The sequence below is a fragment of the Coenobita brevimanus genome, chromosome 34 (genome assembly GCF_032717465.1).
Source record: "Coenobita brevimanus isolate Jiangsu-jjx chromosome 34, ASM3271746v2, whole genome shotgun sequence".
In the NCBI taxonomy this organism is placed as follows: domain Eukaryota; kingdom Metazoa; phylum Arthropoda; class Malacostraca; order Decapoda; family Coenobitidae; genus Coenobita; species Coenobita brevimanus.
This window is the reverse complement of record NC_136987.1, coordinates 16,344,431-16,367,811: the sequence shown is the minus strand read 5'-3', so window position 1 is coordinate 16,367,811 and position 23,381 is coordinate 16,344,431. Positions and strand designations below refer to the sequence as shown.

The 23,381-nt window shown below is 41.0% G+C and overlaps 1 pseudogene; it reads left to right on the top strand.

Moving 5' to 3' along the window:
* The first annotated feature begins 8,621 nt into the window (after nt 1–8,621).
* LOC145396138 (5S ribosomal RNA) lies at nt 8,622–8,740 on the top strand (annotated as a pseudogene).
* The last annotated feature ends 14,641 nt before the right edge of the window (nt 8,741–23,381 follow it).

The window sequence follows — 23,381 nt, the reverse complement described above, 5'->3', positions numbered from 1 at the left end:
TTATTTGTTTTATGGAGGGGGGCACTAATCCTCCACCAACCCACTTGTTGACACGTATGGAGCACGTATGGTTTGGTTATATGGTTACCACCCAGCGTTCTATTGGTTTCTTGGATTACCAGAAACCATTTGGTTTGTCACTCAATGTAAAGCCACCTGGAAAGGAAAGAAAAGCATTACAAAATGACAGGAAAGATGGGAGAAATAGGAAGAGAGGAGGGCAGGCACAGAAAAAGAATGATAAAGGCTAAGTTAGAAGTAGACAGCATTACATCAAGTGAGTGGATGATGGTCGCCACCGCCTACCACTAAATGATACCCATTCATATTTGCACATTTTTCATGCATTATTCGTGGTTATATAGAAAACTAGTATTAACAATATTTGTAAAGTTCGGGCAGGGCTATTGAATGGGCACCATGAAATGGAAATGTCTTGGCATTTGGCACTGCAGAGCCCACTATTCCAATTCACCCCGTGTCCCCCACTGTCCCAACTCACCACACTCAGCGCTAATGTCTATGAAAATCCATCGTCTGTTAAATACAGTACATCACTTAGTTCAGTGAGGATTAGTTTACGTCAGTGATGGTTGCCACACAGGGCACAGGTAGGCATAGCCTGAAATATATCACAAGGAAAATCTTACGCAATCATTGGCTTCCAGTTTCTGCGTGCATCTACACTTATGTAGAGCTCATGGCGTGACATTATCATTTGTTATTACTGGCAGTAATAATATCCTCTACAATGTAATGCACTTGCTAAACATAAACTGACCTTTGAGAACTTGAACTCATTAAGTCCAACATACTTGATTGCTGCGGCTGCTTCCGTTTCATATTAAAGTGATCCAGGGAAACCCACAGAATACGTCATTTCACTTCATGCCACAGTACAGCGTGCAAGTATCCTAATTAGCAAGTTGTGTGGAGTGGTCACTGGTGCAACACGATCTGATGAGAGTTGACTGATGACTAATGCCGCACGCGGGTGATGACTGATTGTTCGTTCGTTTAAAGTTTTCTACACCTATAGTGCAGGCTGGGCCATACATTGGCCCTGTCAGTGTGTTGTGAGTTGACTTAATAATTGTATGGGGGAAGACAGGACCTGGGGACCGCCCAGCACACACGCCCTGTCTTCTTGCTGGCTTTGTGGTGTGGTTGGGGGATGACTGATGAGCGAGTAACACTCAGCTGATAGCCGGTAAATGTTGCCACGATAGTTTATATTTCTTGCAAATTCTGCCACATGTAGGCCTACATGCCCACAGGTACTCCTAAGTAGTTAATTACATAAACCTATTAGTAGCGGAGTTTCCCGTTTTGAAGATAATGTGTCATAAGGTACATAGAAATATTGCCAATTTTGCAGAGTGACACACGTTTCTTGCTTCCTTTCTTGCATCCTCTCCTCACCCGTCCTGACGCCAAAGGCTCCCCGTGCATAAGTTCAAATATCTGCCTCGCACCTAAAGTAAGTCTTAAATTAAAAAGTATATGTGTATACAAGACTTTTTACTCAGAACTGCATATTTTTTCAGTTCTCCAAATATGTGACATACCGAATATTACACCCTGGATTAAACAAGTATTTGACATTAAAGATTCGCAGTGTATTCTCGAACACACGTAGAAATTTCGGGGGGGGCCTGGGCTCCATGTCCCCCCCCCCCTGGCTGTGCCACTGACTGGACTACATGTTGCAGCAGGGGTTGAATCCTGTCAAAGTCATTGGTGTTCCCCGGTCATAGTGTTTCCGAAACCCTATGGGTCACATCGTTTTTTTATTGATTATCGTAAAGTCAACTCCCTTACCAAGACTGATACCTATCCCACTTCCTAGAGTAGATGATTGTGTGGATGCGATAGGCAGTCCTAAGTTTATTACAAAATTAGATTTGATGAAGGGATATTGGGAAATCCCACTTACAGAAAGGGCCCAGGAAATTTCCTGTTTTGTGGTCAGTGGCAATACTTATAAAGGTAAGGTCATGCCCTATGGTATGAAGAATGCTCCTGACACTTTCCAAAGGCTGATGAATGATCTCAACAAGGACTTGGATGGTTTTGTTACACTGATGATGTAGTTATTCTTAGTGACACCTGGGAACAACACTTGAGTCAACTAGATGCCTTGCTGGAGAGACTGTCCTCTGCTAATTTAGTGCTTAATTTAACTAAATGTGAATTTGTAAGGGCTCGAGTGCAGTACCTAGGTTATGTGGTCAGATTAGGCCAAGTGAGTCCACCTGATGTTCAAGTTTAGGCCATAGTCAATCCCCGCAACCCAAAAATAAGAGAGAGTTGCAACGATTCTTGGGTATGGTAGGGTACTGCAGACGTTTTGTCCTGAACTTCTCTGATCTTGTAGCTCCCATCACTGATTTATTAAGAAAAGGAGTCAAGTATGAGTGGAAGCCAGAATGTGAGTCAAAGTCATCCAGTCAAGTCACCAAGTGCTTCATGCTCCAAATTTTGACAAATCCTTTAAATTAGCTGTTGATGCCAGTGGCCTAGGGGCTGGCGCAGTTTTGCTTCAGGATAATGATCAAGGCTTTGAGATGCTTGTGTGTTATTTTAGCAAAACGTTCAATAAGGCCCAGAGAAATTATTCAGCTATTGAGAAAGAACTCCTTGCACTCATACTTGCCCTTCAACACTTCTCTGTGTATGTTGGTCCAGAGTCAGGTAATCAGTGTACACTGATCACCACCCTTTGAAATTTTTGGACAGCAAACTTAGATTGACCTGCTAGGCCCTATTTTTGTAGGAATACTCAATTGATGTCAGACATATAACTGGTGTTTCCAGTGTTTTAGCAGATTACCTGTCCAGAAATTAAATTGTACAGTATCTAGAAATTTCCTCTTGGGAAATTTCTTCTCTCAGGAAGGGAGATGTCACTGGCGTAGTTACCCCAGTAGCGAATGGGTGAAATAGAAGATGAGGTGATAATGTAAGCAGACAGGCGAGCCGCCAAGATCGACAAATCTTTTCTCTTATCAGTTTTGCTGCCTGTAAAGGGCAATCATAGACCTCAACTGTGTTTACTTAGCGGTCAACTTTGCCTTCTGGGCTGATAACACACTAGTTGTTTTTCCTATAAATTGGGCAGAAAACCCTTTTGTCCTTGACCATAGTGGGTGTAACTTATATTGTGGGAGGAGCAAAATGAGAGTATTTGCCAATCGAAGCCCAAATAACACCTTCTTGGCTTTCTTGACGGCACGCCATTGGTTTTCTTTAATATATGTAAGGCCCCCATTGGTAGCAGGTGCCTCCATTGTTTGTGTATGGACGGAGATTATTTTTAAGACAGCATAGTGGTTAGTTAACCGAGAGAGGCGGAGTAGGTCTCCTTTATAAGCTCGAGGTCAATGTGAGAGACACATTTTGACTCTTTTTTTTTTTTCACATTTTCATTCTGTCACGTTACACTTTTATCACATTCTGTTGCACTTTTCCTCATATTTTCACACATTACTCAATATGTGACTTTGATTACAAAACACAGTTTGTGCACCATTTCCCATTTTTGGTTCTCTCCTCCATTTATACAGTGTGTGATTAATATCTGGATTATATCATCGAGTTCTCCAAGTTTCCTCGCGCTTTGTGAGTACTTAGCCTCCACTGACTGTGATCTGGTTCGGTAAGAAATAATTTGTTTTATATTTGTATTCTGAGGCAAATATGAATTCCCATTTTGTATAACGAATCCTGGTTTCTTCTTTGGTATGTGTATGTCATAGTGTACAGTAAAGTTAAATTAGTTTTCTTGTGAGCTTTACCTTATCCCTTTTAGTGATTAATTAAGGGCTAAGAATGCACCGAAATATATACCCCCATAACAATAGACAGACAGACAGATAGATTGTTAGTCAAGCCATTTCGTCAAATGGCAACATAGTATGTGAAATTACGATTTTGATAGGTAACTGACTCGTACTGTATATTGCATTAACTAAGGGTAAGTCAATTTAAGGCACATAAGGTTTGGACTATCAAATTTTCCAGAAGGTTAAGCAAGTATTTTACGGTAAAGTTATCATAGCTCGTAGTAATTTAATTAAGGGCTAGGAACCGTGACATGACGTTTGTTATTTTGCGTCATTTTTAATTCATTTATAATCTTATAAGTCATAATCATATTTTCATCTTAGATCGGTGAGCTAGTTTAGAATTTATCACTAAGTTATTCGTCTACTTAATCTAAACTAGTATAATTGCATAAAATTTCTGGTCATATCAAGAATTAATTTACACACACACACACAAACCATGCAGTAATAAATTGCAACTTCAGGATTGCATATAACATAGATAACAGCAATGAAAGTTACAAAAAGAGTCTGAACTATAAAAGGGGAAAGTACCATGACCTAAAGAAGTACTTCTTAGAAACAGCTTGGGAAAAGGAGCTTAGAGGACAAGATTTCAATGCTATATATGAAAAATTCTGTGAACTTTATGAAATAGGAGTCCAGAAGTACATCCCACAGCACAAAGAGGCAGAAAAGAAAATAAAGATATGGTTCAATACAGAATGTAAAAAATCAAAAGAAAAAAGAGATTTGATGTGGAATAGATACAGGAGACACAATAGTGAAAGGGCATATAATAATTACAAACAGGCAAGAAACGATTATACAAGAATAAAGAGGGAAGCCCAAAAACAGTGTGAGGAGGATATCATAAATAAAAGTAGTGATCAACCAAAGCTATTTTACAGCTACATCAGAAGCAAAACCAAAGTAAAAGATAAAATACAATCCATTACGGACGTTGGAATCACCTATACACAAAAGAATGATATTTGTGAAGCACTAAACAAGAATTTCCAATCAGTTTTTACAGAGGAAAAAATTTTTGAGAGGGATTATGTGGAACATGCATGCCCACACATACTACCAGATATACAAACATCAGAAAAAGAAATACAGGAGGAGCTAAGTAAATTAGACAAAGGAAAAGCAAATGGTCCTGATGAAATTTCATGTTGGGTGCTATGTGAATGTGCAAATGAGTTAAGTAAACCATTATTTTTAATTTTCAAGAAATCCTTGAGTCAAGGTAAACTACCTGATATCTGGAAGAAAGCAAACCTTGTTCCCTTATTCAAGAAAGGAAATAGACAAAATCCACTTAACTACCGACCAATATCACTAACCAGTGTTGTAATGTAAGGTATTAGAAAAGCTTATAAGAAAAGCTTGGGTAAATCATCTAGAAGAACACAATATGATAACAGAAAGACAGTTTGGTTTCAGAAAAGAAAAATCATGTGTTACTAATCTGTTGAGCTACTATGAAAGAATAACAGACACATTACAGGAAAGAGAAGGGTGGGTGGACAATATCTATTTAGATTTCAAGAAAGCATTTGACACAGTACCACACCAAAGACTTTTATGGAAACTGTACCATCAAGGAGGAATTCGAGGCAAACTGTATTGTTGGATGCAAGATTTTCTCATGAAAAGGAAAATAAGAACAATACTAAGGGGAAATTACTCATCATGGAAAAAAGTGACTAGTGGAGTACCATAGGGCTCAGTGCTGGCACCAATCATGTTTTTAGTGTATATAAATGTTTTAGTGTATCTAAATATGTTTGCAGATGATGCAAAAATACAAAAGAGAATTACTAACACAGACTCTTGTAAAGAGCTACAAGAAGAATTAAATAAACTTCATGAATGGAGTAATACATGGCAAATTGAATTCAATGTGGACAAGTGTCACGTAATCAAGTTTGGTAAAAGTGGAAAAAGACCTGATTGGGATTATATGTTAGGAAATAAAACTTTACACACATCAGAAACAGAGAAAGACCTAGGTGTGATTGTCAATAACAGATTATCTCCGGCTCACCACATCAGTGAGAAGGTATGGAACATGTATACACTGATTGCCAATGTGAGAATAGCGTTTACATACATGAATGAAGACATGCTAAGAAAGATAATAACATCATTCATCAGACCAACCCTGGAGTATGCATGCGTAGTCTGGAGTCCTCATCTCAAAACACACATAGACAAGATTGAAAAAGTTCAAAGGGCCGCTACAAGATGGGTACCAAGCTTAAGGGATCTAAGCTATGAAGAAAGACTAAATAAACTGAATCTACCAACACTACAGGAGAGAAGGAAAAGAGGTGACATGATTATGCTATATAAATGCATATCAGGGAAAGAGAAAATAGACATAAATAATTACTTAACATATGGGGAAGGATCAGCAAGAGGACACTGCAAAAAATTGCATAAAAAGAGAGGTGATAAAGACGTAAGGAAATTTAGTTTCCCAAATAGAGCAACAAATCAGTGGAATGCACTACTGAATGAAGTAGTGTGTGACAAAACAATTCACAAATTTAAGGATATGTACGATAAATATGGTTTAAGACACGGGACAGTACGAGCTTGACTCATTCCTGTAAAGATACAATTAGGTAAGAACAATTAGGTAAGAACACACACACACACACACACACACACACGTAATCACTGGTCTTCTCACCTCTATAGCTTTATCCTTCTGTACTACAAAAGGCAGGCAGCACCATCATAGGCACCAAAAGTTCCTTGTATTCTAATTTTTTTCGCTTACTCGACTGGACAAATCTGGACCAGTATTCCTCATTGTTTTTCTTTCTATCCCATGCGTTCAAATCCAGTTGCTTTCTTCTTCTTCAAATGAATGGAACTCAGTTACAGCTTCCTTTTGTTCATTTTTTTTTGTATAAACAACTGCTACACTATTGTAACCTTTGGCTCATTCTTCTTATGTAATAACTGCCTAAAGCATCCAACAGGAGCAACAAGAATGGCTTATTCCTAGCTGTCCACTTGTACTGCGAGAGAGAATCCAGAATTTCATGTAACATCCATTACATTAATTGCCAGTGCTACGCTTGAGTATTTCCCTGCACAGCTACAGGCGTGGTGCTGCAACGTATTAGTTTCATCCAATTTGCCCTCAGGGTCAGGCTTCACACGTCGTGTGTCTTTGTTGTCAGCAGCTGGTTCTTGGAAGGGTCGACACGTTGTCACTGTTTGATAATATATTGGTTATTTCATCTTAACATATCCCAGAACTTTGACTTTTTGCAGGTTATATTATGTTGCTCAACAGCAGAATAAGACAATACTGTGGCTGTACAGTCAACCAAAAATAAATCGCACACCTGGGGATCACTGGTTGTGAAAATGAGTAAGTTTTGCAGGAGCACATGCAATCTACCATCCAATATGTGACGATTTATGTGATTTCGAGACATAGCAAGACAGTATTTGGACATATAATTACAGGATGCCCCATGCTTCGTCAGTGTTTCATAATATGTGCGGTAAGATGGCCGATACTATTAGTTCTCTATACTTCTTTTTCATAGCACTTTTTTCATGGCTAGCATCATAATCTAGTGTTCATCAATTGTTACAACTATTTATTCAAGGTGAAGAGATGGCCAGGCTAGGCCAAGCTGGGTTTAGTATGGAATATAGACAAGAACCGTATTCGCAGATCCAGGCATAGGAAGATGAGGCTCTGTAATGTGAAACCAGCGTTTATATATGATAGTTTCATTTCATCGTTAACTGGATGATTTTTTTTTTTTTTAGACTGGACAACGCCCTTAGCAAAACTCCTGTATCATATCTTACAAAGACAATACTGCTACTATTATCTTTCTTTAACCATTCTAATGGAATAGGCTCTCAAAAACATAATATCTTTCTTCATTTTTCTTCTTTTTAAGTAATAAGAGTCAAGTGTTGACCTTGCATGAAGAACTAACAACTCTGAAAATCACCTGTCGCATGAAATAATGATTCAGCAAACACTGCCTTGCTCAGCTTTCTCACCTTCATCACGACTTCTGTGTCTACAGTGAGAGCATACAATTCTATGATTGCTGGAACAAGAAAAATTAAAGCCAAAAACTATTATCTCACCTGGGATTTCACTGTGTATCCATAAATCACTACACTTTCCGGTGTTAGTGAATAGATCCGACTACCTTCCCTTCCCATACACTCTGTACATAGATAAAACTCACAATTCTGTGTGTTAGATATTCCTATAACTAAGTCCAGTTTAGTGCTGAATGCAGATAACATTTATTTGACATCGTAGCAGCAATGTTTTTAGTACATAAACTCCAGTCAGCCTAATTTCATTCAGAGTCTCCCAGGCAATTTTGCAATTTTATACCCACCCAATCCCAGACACTTTTTCGCGACATCCTGATGTTATGACATACAGTGGCCAACTGATGTTACCCACCCACCCAGAACCAAACTCAGTGCTACAAGTGCTTTTTTTACTGTTGGCACCATGCTGATGGCTGTATTGTACGGGTTAAATTAGACAAGTATGATGTTCCTTATAAGGCAGAAGATGCATTTTTCACCATATACCACAGTTTACAGTAAATGGAGTTGCCTAGTACAAGAAACAGAGTTGTCATTAACATTAATTATTTTTGACACGGATGAGAAGAAAAGAATTCTTCAATATAGGGAATCCAACCGTCTACTTACCGTCTTTTAAAAGTACAAAGAGTGGGTGTGCATGTGAAATATTGTAGATGATATATTTAGCCCCTGTATTTTGAACATACCACGTTGAGTACACTGCTTTCCGTCCGATCAGTGAAGTTAAGCAACGTTGGGTCTGGTTAGTACTTGGATGGGTGACCGCCTGGGAACACCAGATGCTGTTGGCATCCCTACGTGTCAAGTGGGGTTGGTGGAGGATTAGTGCCCCTCCCTGTAAAACAATTAATTCTAAGCCCTTGACCACCCCGTGTGGGATACATGGCGTCTGGCAATGAATGAATGAATGATTTTGAACATGGAGGTGATCTTCTTGTTGCATCTGGCAACACACACACACACACACACACACACACACACACACACACACACACACACACTGCATTAACCTGAGGCGTCATGGATACGTCACCATGTTTTGTGATGGTGACACCCGACGACATATCCATACGTTGTGCAATTGCGAGGTCCGTCATTTGCACATTTTTCAAGTTTCACGGGTGATTATTGGTAGACGTATGTGGGAGACCTTCCTCTACCCAACGCCAGGCAGGGATAATGCCTGACCCCACCTGACACTCCTCCCCCCCCCCCGCACGCCATTTTCTCGGCAACTCATCTGTTAGCAGTGACCTGCCCAGTAAAGACATGTCGCACCACTGTCTCTCCAATGACGAAATTCAAGGTGAAAGTGATTCTTGAGGTGGAGGACAAAGGAAGAAATAAGTCAGAGGAAGAAACAAGCGGTAATGTCATAAAAGATGGCGCCATATGTTGATGTTTTTGGTGAGTGAACGATGCTTATATCACCTATATCATTGTCTGAAAACCAATATACTCTTGTACTACATATAAATTCATACCAAATAAATAAATATCTAATCAGTTATGAATGGTATGCAATAGCTACCCCTCCCATAGTAAATTTTTCTCTCGAGCCTAGCCTGAGAGAATACGGTAACAAGGTAAACATACTCTTACTTCTACCGTATTTCTAAACTCAACTGAGCACTCTCTCTCTGAATTTTCGATGTTTCTCATAAAAAGCAGAGGTTTTAGCCCCCCAAAACAAACTTTTCAAAAATCTGGCGGGATTATGGGGGGTCAGTGGTGAAAAATCTGCCGGGATGTGGCAGGTTAATCTATATAAATTGCCTATAGTAGTAACGTATCAAGTACTCTGTTACTTATGTATCCCCATGCCTGTGTAGGACTGCAGTATGCCAGAATTTTACATAAAATGGATGCTCTTTAAATCAGGGAAAAGTTACACTGGACAACATCAAATACTGTACACAGAAATGGTAATATTTATGCTCAGCAGCCCACCGGAGTTATTACGTACATTGGCTTAGGTGTATCATGTTGTATGTATTGCCTCAGGTGTATCTTGTCCCCCTACCCCCCTGGGGGTAGGAGGGTTTCAAGAATGCTCCCCCAGGATCTCTGCTTGTTGTATGAGGCAACTAAAAGGGTTGGTGGTGGGTTAGTGCCCCATCCCGTAAAAAGAACTAACTAAACAAGCGAATAAAGTGCCTCAGACCAGGACGGGCTATACGTTGATGACTAAGGAACGGACAAAGGACATTCTGAGGATGGGGACATGGAATGTGAGAGGAGTGAATGATGAAGTGAAAGAGAGAGAGAGTGTTCAGGTGCTTGAGGATGCAACAGTGGATATATGTGGACTGACTGAAACTAAATGGTAAGGTGAAAGGGTGAGAGAATGGGAATAGGGTTTAGGAATATGTGCGGGAGTTAATGAGAATGAGCTGGCAAGAGAGGGAGTATGTCTGATGATAAGCAAGAAGTGGAAGGAGAATATAAGAGAGTTTGGAACAGTGGGTGCAAGGATTGGATGGGTGAGGATGAAAGTAGGTATACAAGCGTGGGCAATTGTATGTGCGTATGCGCCAACAGAGGACCGAGTGGCAAGAGTGAAAGATGAGTTTTGGGTAAGTGTAGAAGCATGTATGGACAAGTTTGAGAGGAACAAGAGATTGTTTTTGATTGGAGACATGAATGGCAAAGTTGGGAATGTACGAGTGGATGGAGTGGTTGGTCAGTGGGGTGTGCCAGCTGAAGTAGATGGGAATGGTGGTGCTTTGGTGGACATCTGTGCTGGTAAGGGGTTGGCAATAGCCAACACCTACTTTCGGCATAAGATGATCCACAGGTATACATGGAGAGTCATGAGAAGGATGGGTGGTGAACTTGTGGAACGAAAGGCAGTGATAGACTACGTGTGTGGGGATGAGCGACTGAGAAGAAAAGTGTTGGATACAAGAGTGTGGAGAAGGAGGAGAAATGGAATCTCAGACCATCATTTAGTGATGGCCAAGGTAAGGCTGCAAGGAAAGTGGGTGAGGAGACGAAGGGGAAGACAGGAGGAAACAGCTCCTGTGAGAAGAGTGAAGATTTTGCAAGATAGTGAGAAAATGGCAGAGTATAAGAGCATAGTGGAAGAGAGATTGGGAAGGTATGAGTTAGAGCAGATGGAAGGGGTGGAAGACGTATGTAAGATATTCACGGAAGAGATAGGCGCAGCGTGTGAGGTGGTTTGTGCAATGAGGAGGAGATGCAGGGATGTGCAAGGGACAGCATGGTGGAATGATGAGGTGAAACGAGCTGTGGAACAAAAGAAGAAGGCATATATTGAATGGCTAACGAGCAGAGGTAGGGGAGAAGATGAGAGAGAGAAGAGAGAGGTATATGTGAGCAGGAGAAGAAAGGTGAAGAGATTGGTGAGGGAAAGTAAGAAGAAAGTGGATGAAGAGTTTGGGAGGAATCTGAGTGTGAAATGGAGGGAGAGTAAGAAATTGTTTTGGAAGGAGGTAAAGAAAGTAAAGCACTGTGCAAGGGGAAATAGTAGGGGAGTGAAAGATAGGAATAATAGATTGTTGGTGGAGAAGAGGAAGCAATTGAGATGGAAGGAGCACTTTGAGGATTTTTTAAATGTACAGAGTGAGAGCAGTGCGAGTATAAGTGGTTGGGGAATGGCTGGGAGAAGAAGAGGTGAGAGAAGTGAGGAAGAGATCAGTAGAGCGGAAGTAGTGGGAGCAATGAAGATGATCAAGATGGGAAAGACAATAGGAACTGATGAAGTGTGTGGTGAAATGCTGAAGCATGGGGGTGAGATTGTAGTGGAGTGGATATGGAAGTTGTGTAGATTGGCTTGGGAAGAGGGAAGGGTTCCAGAGGACTGGAAATCAGATATAATTGTTGCTTTATACAAAGGAAAAGGGGAGAGAGAAGTATGTGGTAACCATAGGGGTATTTGCCTTCTTAGTGTGACTGGAAAAATATATGGCAGAACACTCATTGATAGGGTTAGGCATATAACGGAGGAGCTAGTTGGAGAAGAACAAGGGGAATTTAGGAAGGGAAGAGGGTGTGTAGATCAGATATTTGTTCTAAGATGTTTAATGGAGAGGTATATAGAGAAGGGAAAGAATCTGTATGCTGCCTTCATGGACTTGGAGAAGGCTTATGACAATAGATAGGCAAGGTATGTGGAAGGTATTAAGCATATATGGAGTGGAGGGGAACTTGTTGAGTGCTGTGAAGAGTATGTAAGAAGGAGCTAGGGCTACGGTGCGAGTGGATGGTGAGCTGAGTTCTTTTATCTCAATGTGGGACTGAAACAGGGTTGTATGATGTCTCCATGGCTGTTTGATATATACATGGATGGGGTTGTAAAGGAGGTGCAAGGTAGGGCATTGGATGTGGGGGTGGCTCTAATGAATGAGGGTGAGATGTGAAAGATTCTGGTGTTGCTGTTTGCTGATGATAAAGTATTGTTGAGTGAAGGTGAATGGGAGTTGCAAGGTTTGGTGAATGAAACTATGAGTGTGTGTAGGAAGAGGAATCTGAAAGTTAATGTAAACAAGAATAAAGTTGCGGTGTTCGAAAAGGAATGAAGTCACAGAATGCACAGTGAGGTTGGATGGTGAGGATATGGAGAATGTAAGTGCATTCAAGTACTTGGGTAGTGTGATGAGTAAGGATGGAACTTTTGGGGATGAAGTGCTTGAAAGGGTACGACAGGGAAGGAAGGTTGTTGTTTCACCGAAAGCAGTGATGAGAAATTGGGAGGTGAGTATGGAAGTTAAGAAGTCACTGCATGATAGTATTGTGATCCCTACCCTGACGTATGGAAGCGAAGCATGGACCTTGCTAGAGGGCAACAAGTCAAGAGTGAGAGCAGTGGAAATGAGTTACTTGAGAGGAGCATGTGGAGTGACATGGAGGGACGGGTTGACATATGAAGAAGTGAAGGTACGTTGTGGGGTGGAAGTGGATGTAGTTGAGAAGATTAGGAGAAATACACTCAGGTGGTTTGGACATGTGGAGAGAATGAAGAATGAAAAACTGACTGAGAGGGTGTATGTAGGTGAGGTGGAGGGAGGGAGACGGAGGGCAAGGCCGATAATGAGGTGGAGGGATGAAGTTGAGAGGTATATGAGGGAGGGGTAGTGAGTTGTGGGGAGGGTAGGCAAATGGTGGGTGACAGAGCGACTTGGAGGCATATTGTCTGCGCCACCCTTTGCTGGATTAGGGCGTCGGGCTATAGATAGATAAATAGATAGTATCGTGCTGTGTTGGTCTATCTACGTCAGGGCAGCTCAAAATTATGCACATCTTATCATAGTCTTCACCGATGCAAGATATCACAAAATGCGAGCAATGAATGCTTCATCATGATCATGCAAATGTTTGAAAACTTATGTTGTACCTTGTATGTTCTGAGTTTCATTATTTTGTGGTGCTTTGGCATGGAGGCAAAACAGAATTCCCGGAGGATGCTCCACAAGAGACAAGACGGCCTTCAGTGGAGCAAGCCGGTAGTTCACTGGTTAGCACATCCAATTCACTGGTGGAAGAGCTCATGTTCGATTTTCAGGCTGGTCAAACTATTGAACAAAGCATTTTTCTCTCTTGTCACTGTCCTACTAGCATTACATATTAACTCGACTGCTGTGGTTCGTGTTCTAGGGAAAGGCTAGGTCTTAGCAAGCACTGATTCCTTGTCTTAATGACCTCCCTACAGTCGATAATGATAGGATGGGCGATTCGGCAGAGAGATGGTAGTCTTTTCCAGTGGACTCGGGTTAGGATCGCGGATGTGGCAAGGAACAGTTTAAAGGATAGCAGATGAAAGAGATTCTCTGGCATTAGCTGAAAGACAGTGCTGGTGTTCCTGAGCCATGGGAGGGTCAAATAAAGCAAAAACAAAACAAAACAAAAGCCTCTGGCAAGTGGTTATGGTGGTGGATGGTAGGTGAGGTGAATGCGGGAGGGTGGTAGGTGAAATGTTCTATTGTGTTCCGTGGTTTTCAGTGCTATAGACCCAAGGCATCACCTCGGATTAATACCGCTATTTATAGCTGAATGGGACTAACATACAGTATTCGTACTTCACATTATTTTTTACATCTTTTTAGTCCAATGCGTCTGTTATATATAGGACAAAAGCATCCCACACATCGCTGCTCCCCCTCCCTCCCTCCCTCCCTCTCTCTCTCTCTCTCTCTCTCTCTCTCTCTCTCTCTCTCTCTCTCTCTCTCTCTCTCTCTCTCTCTCTCTCTCTCTCTCTCTCTCTCTCTCTCTCTCTCTACCAATTCACCCCTGCCTCCCACTGCTACTACCACATCTCTAGTCAGTCCTGCACCACTCACACTGCAGTTGGGAGGCTGGTGGTGTATTGGTTAGCAAATCTAGATTGGAAGTGGATAAACCCAAATTCAGTTCATGGACCGGCCATATACTGAAGAAATTTAGGTCGCCCATTGCTACATCCAACAATATAATTAAGGTCTAGGATGTTACTTTGACTTATGGAGCGTATATTAGGCGAAGACAAAAATTGATACTTTGTCTTATGTCCCTCAAGCAGTCAATTGGCATTAAGGTATCTTCATCACGACAGTACGTTTTCTGTTGGCAGGATTTTAGATACCCGTCTCAAAATACGTTCACTTTAGTTTTGCAGATCTGGGCCCGGATGCAAAAATCATTATACAGTCAGTACCTGCCTAGCAAAAGAGAGCACAGAAGTTTCTCGTATCCCTTGTTCTTCGATACAGGAACTTGAACTTTATCTATGAGAATATTGCTCCTGTTTGTAAACTCAGGATTAATTATAATTTAGGCTATCTCATTATAACTGTTTAAAGTTTCGTCTTGTTACTAACATTGCCAGCCTATTTCTAGCTGGACTTTTAGGGGTTCTTGGCCGAATAAGGCACAAAAAGGGTCTAAGACGGTCCTAAAGAGGTCATTTCATCAATTTGACTGCATATCCAATAAGAATCTTAAAGCATTTACAAAAATTTTCAACTTAGGAATTTTTCTATGACTCATATCCTCGGAAAACGTCGTCTACCGTCCACTTCGACAATGTGAAGATTGCTGCCACTGCCCTGGGGATCCAGTCTGACCCAGTTCTGTCCTGGTTACGAGTGACTCTCCTGGTTACAGCATATGAACATTAGCTGAGAGGATAACTGCAATATGCTTTGGCCCATGCGATCCATGTCCTACTACTGTAACTAAACTACTAGAATGAGACAAGGATAGCAAAGAAGAAGCCTTCCCCCCCCCCTCCAAACCTTCCAACCGAAGCAGGCAAGAAAAAGTGAGAAGGAAAAGTATAGAAAAATTGACGTGGACACATTATAAGGAATTGCGAAGAGAGAAAAACGACTATCTGTAGCCCGAAATGGAAAAAGAATGAATTAGCACTGGTTATTAGAATTTTTTTTTTTATATCCAATCCTTACTTGTCATATATTTATCTAGCCTATGCTTGAAACTGTCAAAGGAAGGGGCAGCAACTATTTCACTAGATAGCTTATCCGTCTACTTCCCTATTGCCAAACTAAATTTTACCTACTTCTTTACTAAAATGGAATTCATTACTTCTAGCTCTCTCCAGTACACTTACCTTGAGTACCTTGCTAATATATACCTTATTTATTCCCTTCATCCACTTAAACACCTCATTTAAGTCTCCCCCTACTCTATGCCTTTCTAGTGAGTGCAAATTTGGATTTTTCAGTCTGTGTTCATATGAAAGATTCCGATCATCATGTATCATTTTTGTCATACTTCTCTGGATATTTTCTAACGAATTTAAGTCCATTCTATGGTGCGGACACCAAAGCTGCACTGCATAGTCTAGGAGTGGCCTTACCAATGCTATATTAGTAAGGCCACTTACAACTTTATATTATAAAGTTTATTACTTGATTACTTTAGATGTCTTATTGTTCACGCTTCCCCGAAATAAATCCTAGGACTCTATTAGCTTCATTTCTCGTGTTTTTACGCTGTTGCCTTGGTTTGAGCTCTTCACTAACCATGACTCTTAGATCACTTTTGCATTCCGATTTATTCATTTCTTTCTTATTTAAATTGTATTTAGTATCTTCGATGGTCTTGCCTACTTTTAAGTACTTTACATTTTTTTCAGCATTAAATTTCATTTGACAGTTTTTGGATCATGTGGATAATACTCGTATATTGAGGTCTTTTTGAAGGTTAACACAGACTTCAGTTGAGTTAATGTTACGTCCTATTTTTGTTACATCGGCAAATTTGCCAATACTGCCTGTGATTCCTGTCTAGATCATGTATATAATAAATAAATAATAATGCTGACCCAGTGGTACACCTCTAGATACTAATCCCCAATCCGACTCAGTACCATTTATTAATAAACTGCTTTCGTCCTCTGAGCCAAGATTCTATCTATTTTAATATATCGCCGTCTATACGGTGTGCTCGAGCCTTCCTAACCAGTCTTTCGTTTGGTACTCTATCGAAGGCTTCACTAATGTCCAGATAAATGATAGCATAAGCTTTATCGCTATCTACTGTCTCATAGACCTTCGAGAAGAGTGATAACCAGTTTCTGAGGCAGGGTTGTCCTTGCATAGATCCATGTTGACTTTCATTTATAAGATTAAGTCTTCGTGGGTGCTCTCTAATTTTATTTGCTAAATCTGACTCTTGCACTTTAAAAACTACTGATGTTGGAATTATCGGATTATAATTCGACGCATCTGATTTATCACCCTTTTCAAAAGTGGGTACTAGCTTTGTTGTCTTCCACGTGAGTTAACTCACGTTGTCACAATCTTGTAAGCAACGTCCCTCAGCCCCCACTGTGGACCTGGAGAGGGTGAGTTAACCCCCTGGCACTCGGGCAAGTAGATGCTTTTAATCTATCCCAAGCACTTACGGCAAGTCAGAATGAAGTGAAAAATCTGTATTTTACACAGGGAAAATCATCTGATAAATTACCAATATGCCGGGAATTGAACCCGGGACTCTCAGGTGAGGGTTTGATTCCCGGCATATTGGTAATGTGACAACGTGAGTTAACATTAAACCTAGTCATGGTGTAGTGGTATGCTGCCTGGCTCTCACTTGAGAGTCCCGGGTTCGATTCCCGACATATTGGTAATTTACCAGATGATTTTTCCTGTGTAAAATACAGGTTTCTCTCTTCATATACCTCACTTACTGAAAGGCCACGTGGTACCTGCCCTGAATTAATCTCCATGACCTGAGCTACACTCACACCTATTTCCTTTCCCTCACCTATGACCTGAGCTTTCCCTGTGACTGCAGTGACCTGATGCACCCTCCCACCTTAACTGTCCCTTAACTCCTAGGCGTCGGGCATGAGTAGACCTATCCACGTCCCATAACCAGGTTATTTTCAGGAAAATGATTTTCCCCAAAATATATATATATTTCTTCATTACAAATCAGCCACAAATGACAAAAAACACATCAGAAGTGCGTACTTACTCTCTGCTGGTGATTTGGATGTGGTTTTGTGGTGTAAGGGAGTCGGTGCATGGTGGCTGGGCTGAGCGTTTTCAAGGTCGCGTTGGTGTGTTGGCAGTGGTGGTGGAGACAGGAAGGAGGATTATCTAGCACCAAAGTAAGTTTTGGGGTGTCTTTTTTCCATCACTAATTCACAATGCCGTATAAACATAATATTAAAACCAAAATAGCAAAAAAACACAAGAAAGTAACTAATAAAGATTGGCTTACAAGTGTACTCAAGCACCCATGCACTCTTCCCCACACCTCTCAGGGCCCTCTAGTGGCCCTCCGCATCACCCCACCCCTCCCAACCCCTACCTCTACCCAGCACAGTATAGGCTTGTTCCAGGGCTGCACTCTCCCTATGCCTGCCTCCCACCACTCTCCACACCTCACTGCTGGGCTGCCCTCCCAACCCTCCTCCATCTCCACCCCCACCCCCTACCCAGGCCAGCCAGCATCATCCCGTGCACCAGCCAGGCAGGGACAATAGCCTACTTTGAGTCCATATGGTGGTCTAAAAAGTTCAAACATGCCCACGAAAAATTAAAACGTCAAATGACGTGGACTGGCATCCTATACCAACACGTCATATGACGTGGAAAGGCGCTTGTGGGTTAAATATGACCAAAGCTTTCCCAGTCTCTAACGTTACTAGTCTCACCATGGAATACAGCTCTGAAATAGCTCTTAATCCATCAAAATCACCAAGACGAAAATTAGGGACACAGGAACGGTTTTCAGTACAAACACTATTCCAGATAAATTTGAACTTAATTTCTTCATGGTCACTTTTCCCATGTCGTCCTCCAACTTCTGTATCACTAATAGTGTTTTCTGTATTAGATAAAAGCAAATCTAGTAGAATATTACTTCTAGTGGGCTTCCTCATGTACCAATAAAGGAAATTATCCTGCACTACATCTGGAAATTCTTTAGTCTCTGCATCCCCTGTCAGAGCCTGTTTATCACTCATGGGCATGTTAAAGTCCCCTGTGACAGTTACTGAGCTGGACTGGGTTGCATTCTTAATCTCTCTCCAGAGGTATTTTCTATCTTCTCTGCTTTATCTTGGAGGTCTGTCTGTAGCTGCTTTGACTAATTTCTCCTTGATATTATTAATATCAACTCAAACACTTTCAGTATCCCAACTGCCTTTATCATTTGTTTTAATATAACAAATTCAGGATTCTTTTACGTAAATGGCTACCCCACTCCCCTTTCTTCCAAAGCGGTTAGACTGAAAATAATTATAATCCTGGATCTGATATTCTGCCAAAAATTCGCTAGCCTCTGTATTCATCCACGTTTCACTAATTACGGCAATATCTATTTTCTCCATACTGATTTTAGCCTTTATTTTTTCTCATTTTTCTACATAAGCTCCAACTGTTGGTATGATACACTTGCAAATTATTACTAGTACTTAAATATTACACTGGGAAGTAATTCTTTCGTCTGTTTGTATTTGAGATGTGTGAGTGGACATATCTATACTAATGGTCGTATGCCTGTTTTACTTCTTGTTTTTGTATACTTCGTCCAATCTTCCTAAACCTGATGTTGATTTGCTACATCTTAATGAGCAAGGATCACTTAACTCCGAAAAAGCTCCCCCAACTTCCTGTCTACAGACCAATCTACTCTATAGACCCCCTGGCTTCTAAGATGTATCCCAGGCTTACTTTATTTAGCATTACGACCATAGAACCTGTCCCAGTTGTCAATGAATGGGATTGCATGGTCCTTGCAATACTTGTCCAGGCGACAGTTAAGTCCTAATGCTCTGGACATAAATTCCCTACCAACTCCTCTTCTCGGAGGAACTCCAAGGACAACAGGGCTTCCATCCTTCCTCCTTACTTTTTCTAACAAATCATGTTACTGCCACCACAGTACCTCACCATATGCCTTGCATCATTTCTGCCAACACTGATGCAGGCAATGGGATTATCTCCACTGACTTTCATGACATTGTCCACCTCATTCATTACATTCCGTACCTTGGCCCTGGGATGAAACTTTTTTTTTTTGTTTTAAGATGTATGGAGTTTGTTTAAATACCATACCTGAAAGTCTCCAATAAAACAATTTTTTTTCTTATCTTTTACTCATGTAGCCCCAGTGGCCAGTCAATATTACCCAACACCACCCGGACTACAGGTAGATCTCTCACACTCCATATCACTGATGTTCTCACCCTCGCACTTGTCACGCAAGGCACTGAATGCTTTCTTGTACCTAACACTCGCTTGGTTTTTAAGAGAGAACGTAGTTGTACCCTAATTCACAAGCTTCCATCCTTCAGTAATCCTCTCATCCTTCACCTCAAGCAACTCTTCTACCAACTCTCTCAACTCAACCTTCTCTTGCCTGAGAGTTTGTATTTTCTGCTTTATTTTAAGAAATTCTTCCTATATATCAAGGTAACTTTTCTCAAAACTACCATTAGAACCACTCATCTCAGGTGCGGAAGCCATTTTTCTTGCTTGTTCACAGACAAGGTAAAAGTCATGCACTAGACCACACCACAACTAAAAATCTTACTAACACCAGCTTTCGGCACTACATAACACTTTAGCACCAGAATGTAATAATGGAACACACTTTTCAATACACTAGTAGAACACACTAGCACAACACTTCATCACATGTCACTAGAGTCACTGACAATTCCCTCAACAAATGGATACAGGAAGGTAATTAAGGAGCGGCAAGAAATAGGTCTGTAGACACTGACCTCAGGTGAAAGACTGAATGACCTTAGATGAGAAACTGACAGACCTCAGGTGAGAGACTGACTGACTTCAGGTGAGAGACTGTTGACTGACCACAGATGAGAGATTGATGATAGACCTCAAACTGAATAACTGACTTCAGTCATCTATTTATTTATTTCCTAGTTCCACTGCAACACTCACGCCCATGTCAGCAGATCAGACCATCCTCGGAACATGCAAGATGGCGCCATCTGAGTTCCTAGTGGAGTAGTTTTTACGGACCACTCTGTGTTCGACAGTGGGACGGTGTGCAGCCTACACATGTGACAGTCATCCTGGTGAGTGTGCACCTTCACTGAGGCATTCCCGTGGCTTGTTATCATTACTGTCTCTCCTCACTTTTGAGGTTTGCAGTGAGAGGCGGTGAATGGTCTCGGTTATTTCCGTCAGTAAAGAGGGTATTGACCCCGTTTGGCAACGTCTATGTGTTTGCCGGAAGCAGACACGTGCATCTTACGGTCTCTGGGTCTTATTGAGGCTCCCTCACATCTCTTCCTTAAAACTATATATATATGTCTGGTGCATTAGTATATGTTTGTGCATATTTTTTGGAGATTCCTATGATAATCTGGATAAAATTTATATCATTAGGTAAATATAGGGCACAATATGTAAAATAAATCGTCATGAAATGTGTGTTTCTCCTAAGTTACGAGAACACGGCCTCTTCCATGTTCACCTTCCTCATAATCTCATTTAGGGATTGTTGGGAAATTATCTCCTTAGGTGAATAAAATCGGCATAAGATATTTGGAATAACATTTATCAAATTTTGTCAGAGTTTCCCTTAGTACTGTTGCTTTATGTTTTTCACTTTCATACAGTATTATTAAGCCTAGGAGAGCAGTGTATTTGGCGTGGATAGATATAACCGTCATTACTCCAGTCAGTAAAACAAGCCTTCTCCAAGACTGACAGTCTGACGTCAGTTTCTATAGTTTTTAAAACGCCATCACCATGAAGGAATATGGTATTTAATCATCACTTTGCCCTGCCTCTAATGTCTCAGTGATTCAGTCCAAGGATACCTCCAAAAATATTAATGTCTCACGAATAACTCTGTGGCAGAAAAGAGAAAAAAAATGTACTCCAGCTTACGAGGGACAGAAATGTTAGCCTCATAGAAACGCATTTCAGATGAGAATCAAGCACTTTCTATTTTCTCTATTTTTGCCAGCTTTCGATGCAAAGTTTTATAAAGATCATCGAAGCTTACCGCAGTCCCAGGATTAACCTATTCAAGACTTTTATTTTTATTTTGGTCACGCAAAGCTAGCGTCTTGTATTATTCTTTGGAAAAACCATTCGTAACAAATAGGATAATGGAAGCCATATCCCACTCCTCTAGGTCGAAAAGTCTAGCCTCAGCTGAATAAAATCTCTTACAGGCAGCAAGAAAAAAAAAGGTCATCGAACTGAAGTGGTTGAGATAACTATTGCAGAGGTGCGGTGATAACTTCCAGGACGCCTAAGCTGATCTGAACTTGGTCTGGGATATACGAGGATCAGCTTAACTTTCCTGCAGAGTCTCCTAAGTTTACAATTGCCTCTGTGACCTGCAGCAAGATATCACTTCTTCCACAGCGTCTTCTGCCTCATCGTCTTCCTCGATAGGAGACGGGGGAGTTGGAATGTGTAAATGTTCCTTTTCGTGAAATTACGTCTCATTTCTCTGTATTCAGCGACTCACTGGATCTACTTGTGTCTTGTCTCTGTATTTCTTCCACAGCGTCTTCGCCTGGAGTGTCTGATACTTTGGCCAAGTAAAATGGCTGAAAGATTTATTTATATCTGGTTGCATTTCTAATGTGTTTTATTTCACAATTTCATTACTGAAGTCGGTGATGGTAAGAAATATACTGGACGAGAGAGAGAGAGAGAGAGAGAGAGTTGCAAGAATTTATGAAAAAATGTGTTTCCTCAAAAGGTATTTTGACCCACGCGGAGGAGGTAGGCTACCATGAATGACGTTGCCAGGTACTCATTGCTCCTTTACTAGTGAGAGAAAAAATATGGCAATGATGAGGGCTTTTTTCACCCACCATTCTCCCCCGCAGCACAGACAAGGAAAAGGAAGTGCACTTAACCCGGCGAGAAAAAGGGATGGGAAATTTTACAGGAAAGGAGGAAACATTCCGTTTACCTTAATGTTATGCCTATGAAGACTTTGTCTAACGTATCTTTGATCCCTTCTGTCAAGAAACTGTCCATTACATTTGTCCTGAGTGTTAGCCACAAAAACAAAATCGTATGCCCAAAATCATGGTAGCCTAACAGAAAAAAAAATGTAAGCGGACGTTAATAACTAATTCGGATGAAAATAAGCAAAGAACAACACACCGCCGCTGAGCTGAATCTATCTATTTTTCTCTCTCTCTCTCTCTCTCTCTCTCTCTCTCTCTCTCTCTCTCTCTCTCTCTCTCTCTCTCTCTCTATATATATATATATATATATATATATATATATATATATATATATATGCAACCAGAAGAAATAGATTTTGGGATGACTTAATACGTGTAGTAGGTGGTATGCGGGATGGTGAGATAGTGTTGTTTTTTTGGGGGGGGACTTAAATGATGATGTAGGTGAAGCAGCACAAGGTTATGAAGGAGTACATGGTGGATGTGCGTATGGTATAAGGGATGCGGAAGGGGAAAGGATACTCGAGTTTGGGGTGGCAATGAACATGATTGTCTGCAACACACATTTTAGGAAAAGAGAGAGTAGGTTAATTACGTACGAGTCTGGGGGAAATAGCAGTCAGATAGATTATTTTCTGGTTAGGAGGGCTGATAGGAGGTTAGTGAGGGATGTTAAAGTTATAAGTGAGGAATGTGTGCAGCAGCACAAACTATCGATTTGTGAGATGGTGCTTAAAGAACGAGTGATGAAAAAGAGGACGTATGTACCTAGGAGGAAAATATGGAAGCTGGAAAACCAAGTAGTATGGGATGCCTTCTATAGCGAGATGAGGAGAGTGGTGGCTGAACAGGGAGTCGTAGACAGGACGTTAATGAACAGAACAGAGTCCTCAAGAACAACCTTTTGAGAGTTACTGATGTAATATGAGGTTGGACAAGAGGCCCACCAAGACATAAAGTAACTTGGTGGTGGGATGAGGGTGTAGAAGTTGAGTTGAGGAGAAAAGAAGGCTTTCCCGGAAATGGAAAGAGGGTGATAACAAGGA